Genomic DNA, 6,487 nt, shown 5'->3' with positions numbered 1-6,487 from the left:
AGGAGCAGACTCAGGTCTCCTAAGGCAAAGCGAGGTCCTTCTGTCTCAGCGGGGTCTCCGTGCAGCCATCTGAGAAAACCCTGCCCTGGGGGAAGTGCAGTGGAGACAAGGGGCTGATAGCTAACAGCTGCCACGACTGTTCTCACCGCACGAGCATCTTGTGCTGCAGTTGATAGTGCTGAAAGTTGAGCAGGGCACCTTATGCGTGTTGTAGCTTTTTAGCTAAATGTTTATTCACTCTGGGTTTTTTGGAGGCAATTAATGAATGCTCCTCCGGACACTGAGGCACAAAGCTTCACTTTTATAGCAGAAACATGTAGGGGCACCTACCTCTGTAGTAAGGGGAACTGAAAGCTGACATCTGGAAAACAGGATGCCCGCTGCTTAACTGCCTCTATTGAGTAGCCCTTGTATTTTACTGGCAGAGTGAAAAACGTCGTGTAGAATGGGCATAGGAGCCTGTAGGAAACAGCCTTTGTGATGTATTTAGCTTTTTGGTTATGCGCTGTATGCTGCATTCAAGATAAACTTAGAAATGCATCAACTAAATCTGCAGCACACACACTGCCAGACTTCCCTCAATGGGAAAGCAGGAAACCAGCACCATGCTTCCCAGTAGATGTCCTTTGGTGCCTTCAGTTATGAAATGGCTTCAATTATGCTTTTTCAGCTTTCATTTACCAATGGCTTCAATTATGAAATCAACACTGACAAGAAAAGTAGCACAAAGTGCTCTTCTTCTGAGGGTACTGAAATGAGTTAGGTCCTAAGAGATGCTGCTCAGGTCAGCTTCATCTCTGGGTAATGTTCCTCTGTCAGGAAGCTTGGAGCACACAAATGCATGTGATCCAAGGCCATAGAGATGTGATTTGTGCAAGCCACATCACACGGGAGCTTTGTGCCCGACAGGGAGTGCCTGCCCCAAACAGGGAAGGAGTAGCAGCTTCTTCCCCTGCATGTCCTAGGGCTGGGTATTTCTTCTCAGGGCACTGAGTTTATTTGGGGCTTGAAGGAGGCTGTTCTCTGCAGGAGCTGCATCCCTCTGCCTATCCACTGTACTCCTAGGGAAAAATAGCCTGGGGAATGCAGCTAGAGGGTAAATTGTCACACATTTATCTTGTGTTTCACTTCACTCCAGTAATTTTTGCTCCAAATCCTTACCAGAGCATAAATAAATGGGTTTACTAATCAAATGCTTTTCATCTCCATACCCACTCTGCTTCTACTTGCATCTTCTCAGACATGTGAGGATATCTACAGATGCATAATGTTCAGACTTGCTTATATTGTGAGAGGAAGAAAATACTCAGATTCTAATGAATTTCATGTTTGGAAATAGCTCTGCTCTTCTGCTGCTCTTCCCATTCAGACTCAATAGAAAATAAATAAAATGGAGGTAGTGCAGAGGCAGCCCTCGTAGGATTTGCATACAGACTTTGCAACACGGTGCATTGGGAGGCAGTAGCTGAAAAGCAGCTTTGTGTTTGGCTCTTTCTGCAAAAGCTGCATTCAAATCAGAGGATAAAATCATGGCCTTGTGGAATAATAACTCTCAGTCAAATACATATCTGAAAAAAGATCATAAATGCTTTAAAAAAAACATAAATAAGGACATCGGATGGGACAGAAACCTGAGCGGTAGGAAAAGGTTGAATGAAGCTTTGAGATCTCCAGTAAGTGGAAGGCAGTGTAGCTGAGCTGAACGTTCAGCCACAGCTCGGTTTCCCCAAGCATCAACCAAGACACTGTTTTTATTGATTTATTTTGCTATCTTCCCACTGCAGTGATAGGATGACAAAAGAACCACCTGTAGGTTTCCTAATATATCTAATGCCAGTGGATTTTCAGGTTGAATAAAAACAATAAATCTTTCCAGGCACAAAGAGGAAACCACGAGGAAAGTTAATCTGGGAAAGTAAAGAGCGTGATTTAGGAACATTGGGTTTGTTGGAATGAATCAGTCTGGTTCACCATCCTCTCTGCAGAGATGGTTCCTAATGGATGGCACACAAGGTGACAAAATAAGTCCCCAAATAGCTGTGTGGTGGCATGTTAAGAGAAGGGCCTGCTTGCTGACACTGCAGCACCAGTAAGACTGGTCTGCTTCTCACTGCCTTACACACATCACAGACACTACCGATATTAGGTGGCACTTCTTAAGGAACCCAGATCTAAGGCAGGTACCCATGGCTGTGCTGATCACTGCATCGACTGTGGGATGCTCCCTGCAGGTCTCATGTTTCTCCCTATGTCAGCACAGTGATACTTGTTGTGCAACCCCCTGTTAAACTGAGAGGAAATAAATCAACGTGTAAATCTGTTCAGTCGTTTAATATGTTCACACACCAAGGCCAAAGCAGCAGATAGTCAAAGGAAGTGTGGAATCCACTCTCTTTCTCCACAATTCTTCTACTAGGTTTCACTGCTTCATCCCTCCCATATTCAGGCTGAACCTGTATCATGGGGTGCTCTCAAACCTCAGCGTGAAGCTCTTGTGGTAACTTTGGCTATTTTACACTCTTTGGAGTTTTTTTTACCAATAAAAGCATCCACAGTAACACAATCTGAAAGTGTTATTCTGCTTCCCCCCGAACAGGTACAGCATATCCTGCAACTGATGACGCTGCTTTGCTGCTGTATCTCAGCCCTGACCTGCTCTCAGGGGTGCATCTGAAAGCAGGTTAGTTCCTGCTTTGTCAGCATTTCACCTCCCGCTCTCTGCGTTTGGTTTCCATGCCTAAATTTTGGCCCCGATCTCAGAAATCTGGATGTTTTGTTTGACCTTCATCTTAGATTTATGCTGTCGAGGCTACAAGATTACATACATGTCAGCGCTGCTACTTATGTATGGCAAGAATGCAGTTTTACATGGGCTGGCAAATTATCCCATGTACTTCCTGAGACTCCTTAAAGGAACATAAATAAAAGCTCGGCATATTTAATCCATGCCCCTGAAACACCAGATAATAGTGGTACTGGTTGCCTGCAGAGGGTCAAGCCAGTAAATGCACACATACCAACTTTAGGCCTGCTCTGATTCAGGAAAAGAACGTCAAACCCAAGTGAAGCTGTAAGAGCTCGGGCAGCGCTTCAAAGGAAGCCGATAAAAGAGAAAGGCTGGAAACTGACACTCACCTGTAGCAGAATTCTTAAAGCCTCACATTCAATAAAGCCACAAACCAAAAGGAATTCAGCAGCTTTTGCTGCTTCGTGTCAACATGCTATGGGATTGTAACAGATCCATAGGTATTAAAAACTAATGGCAGAAATTGGTTAGTTAAAGCCAATATTGATTTGTTGCCAGATTCTGCATCTCAACAATTGCACTGGAGTGTCCATTTACTTTGCTCAGAAATAAATATTCCTCCCCAGCCGCGTGTGCTGTCTGTAAGGGAAGAATCAGTTTTCACCACTGGCCGTTCTCTCGAGCCACGTGGGCTCATTGATTTATCAGCGGCGGAGTAAGCACGGAAATGTAAAGGGATGCTGTCATGGTCATTTATTGAAAAGGATTTTTTGGAAGAGGAATGGCAGCGCCTTCCCAGGTGAGGATGTGAGGCCGTTCCTGAGCGTCTGAACACGAAGTTGGTTGAGGTGAATTATCTCCACTTGATTTTTCTGTCTGGCAGAGTTAATTTATTTGTACAAAAGTATTTAATGATGCAGAGAGATTGTTATTGGTGGTTTAATTATTGTTTTGATCAGAGCTTCTGTATGGCTGGTAGTACACTTAATAAGATAATCATACTTTTTCATCTGTTAATGAGTCTTTGGAGTATTCCCAGCACAGATTTAAGTCTTCATCTTTTCCCTGCTCTTGGTTTAATTTCTGTGTTTCCTTTGCTTTCATAACACAGTGTGGTGTGCGGTTTTGCTGCTGTTTATAACCTGCCTTCCTCACCTGAGCGGGGCTGATCAGGATGTTCTAAAAACAATTAACGTTTATCATTTGGAGAAAAGACGACTTTGCCCATAAATTGAAACAAAGAAACAGGATATTTGTTCTTAGGCAAACTGCAATATTGCTTTTGCATAATCTTGTGGCGGTGTCTGAACTTTGCTGAAAGAAAGTGTATTGCCTTCCTTTCTTTCCCATTCAGCTGTCTTAAAGAAATACATTTCCTCTGCCTCCTTCCAAAAGCTGATTAGTATTACAGCCCAGTCAAGGGAGATACTGACGATACAGTCAGTATGCCAGAGTTATGTTAGCAAGGGTGCACACTGACATAAGTAAAGGGTACCTGTGTATTTGCTGTTGATAATAACTGCCTTGTAGATATGTTGAAGTGTATTAGGAGCTGGGAAGTGCTTAGAAATGCTAAGAGGAGAACCTTTGCTAATAGCAAAGTTGGCATCACAAAAGTAGAGGTGATTTGCTTCTCTGTAGACACGGCTATTCCAGTTGTTCCAGTGATGTGTGTATCAAGTTGTTCCATCCTCTACTTTGTGACTACTTGGTTTTGCTCTATTTCATTCTGGGTTTAGATGGCCTGGGTCTTACTCGCTTTGAAGCCAGTATGTTTCTGCTCCAGTGGTGCAGAAACCTGTGGGCCATGAGGGATGTGGGGAGGCCTCTGGCCTCTGAATGCTGGTGCACACAGTCTGCCAGGTGAATGGGCCTGGGAGTTAGGAAATCCCTCCTCCTCCTCTGGAATCCTGATGCCATGCAAAAAAACCCAGCTTTACCCCAGCACATCCTGGAGTACAACGCTTCCCTCTGTTTGCTTGTTGTGCCACTCTCACTTGTTAGCTGAACAGCTCACAGAAATCGGAGGAGTTATAAACCTTGTAGAAGCTCAAAGTGAAGGCCACATGGTGGAATCCCACCTGGTGCTGAAAGCCTGTAGTTAAAGATAAATCAAGAAAGCAAACTCAAGGAGCTGAAGAGAAATGTAATTCCACTGTAATATTAGAATCCAAATCTATCCAGGAAGCCTGACCTGGTCATTTCAACCATTTCACCTTTTTGGAGATAAAGCGAAGCAAATCCTTCACACAACTTCACATTCTTCCAGCAAAAAGTCACTGCTTCCTTAAGCACACGTGAGCACACTTAGAACAGCCTTAACCTACATCTGGAAAGTCTTCAACTATGAAAAGAAAGGCAGAAGGTGGCAAGTGTTGTAATGGCCAACAAATGAAATATGAGGGCACCCTATCCCACAGGGAAGGTGTAGGGTGCTGTAAAGCTGCTTTCTCCTAATAGGGGCATCATTATACCATTATCATAGAACTTCCAGGGGTAGCTTCTGCTGGTGGGCTGGAGAGAGAAAATACTTTTACCTTCCCCTTTGCAGAGCAGCTTTTAGGCTCTGTGAAAGTTCATGTGCTTTTATCTCCAGCTTCGTGCAGAGGGACTTAGAAAAGGAGCAGGAGTCCAGCCCTGAAGTGCCGGGCTGTCTTCAGGCTCAGCTCGAGGCCTGTGTCACTGCATCTGTGACTTGTTTCCTTTACAGAAAGGGTTCAGCCTTCTGTCATTATTCAAGTTAAGTCAGCCTTCATCTCACCGTGCTGCACAGCCCGGCTCTCAGCCTGTCCTCACAGGGAGCTGCTCCATCCCTCGGCTCATTTTTGTGACCCTCCTGTGGATGCGACCCAACAGGTCGGTACCGCTCCTGTACCGAGGATGCCGTACTCCAGGCGGGGGCTCAGCAGCGCAGAGCAGAGGGGCGGGACCCCTCCCCGGCCCTGCCGGCCACGCCGCTTCTGCTGCGGCCCAGGACAGCCGGTTCCTTCATAAATACCCACTCCTGTCCCATTTCCTTAACGCGACGCAGCGACGGGGATCCCGGAACCCCCGTCCCGCACGGCGAGACCCCCCTCCAGCGGACGGCCCGTGTGCGGAGCTGTGTGCGGAGCTGCGGGGTGCTGCGGGATGCTGCGGGATGCTGCGGGGTGCTGCGGGATGCTGCGGGAGCTGCGGGATGCTGCGGGATGCTGCGGGGGCGTGCGGGATGCTGCGGGTGCTGCGCGGATGCTGCGGGAGCTGCGGGATGCTGCCGGGAGTCTGCGCCCATCGCTGCGCCAAGGAGCCCTTCCTCCGGGGGCGAGCGGAGCTTCTGTCGCCCATGGAAGGTCCGCCCTGCAGCCGTGGGTGCTCCCGCCGTTGGCGTCCCGTCAGCGGCCGCAGCAGGTGAAGGGGGCAGCGGGCGCAACGTGGGGCGGCGGCGGATCGGGAGGGACCCGAGCGCCGAAAGCCGCCGGGGAGGGGAGGGGAGAGCAGGGGGGAGGGAGGGGGGTGGGGGGGGAGAGGCAGCGGCGGGCGCATGCGCTCTGCCGGGCCGTGCCATATTGGAATGAGGCGGCGAGCGGAGCCGGGGAGCAGGAGCCCGGGCAGCGGCGGAGGGCTGGAAAAACTCCCCGCAGGTGAAGCGGGGGGTGGCGGCGCACAGCGGCGGGCGGAGCGGGACGGCCCGCAGCTGGTGGGGGCGTTTTGCCGGCGGAGCGCGGGGCACGAGGGGTTTTTCCGGGCTCCCGAAGTTTGGAT

General features: G+C 48.4%; 1 protein-coding gene across 1 annotated transcript in view; it reads left to right on the top strand.

Annotated features, from left to right (window-relative positions):
- Positions 1-6,248: 6,248 nt before the first annotated feature.
- The window catches only part of SFMBT1 (Scm like with four mbt domains 1), a 39,961-nt gene continuing 39,722 nt past the window's right edge, over positions 6,249-6,487 (top strand). The window contains exon 1 of the mRNA XM_015874467.2: positions 6,249-6,366. The gene's annotated coding sequence lies outside the window, so the exon portion shown is untranslated. The remainder of the gene's footprint in view (positions 6,367-6,487) is intronic.

This window comes from Coturnix japonica, chromosome 12, assembly GCF_001577835.2.
Source record: "Coturnix japonica isolate 7356 chromosome 12, Coturnix japonica 2.1, whole genome shotgun sequence".
In the NCBI taxonomy this organism is placed as follows: Eukaryota; Metazoa; Chordata; class Aves; order Galliformes; family Phasianidae; genus Coturnix; species Coturnix japonica.
This window is presented reverse-complemented; position numbering and strand designations above follow the sequence as displayed.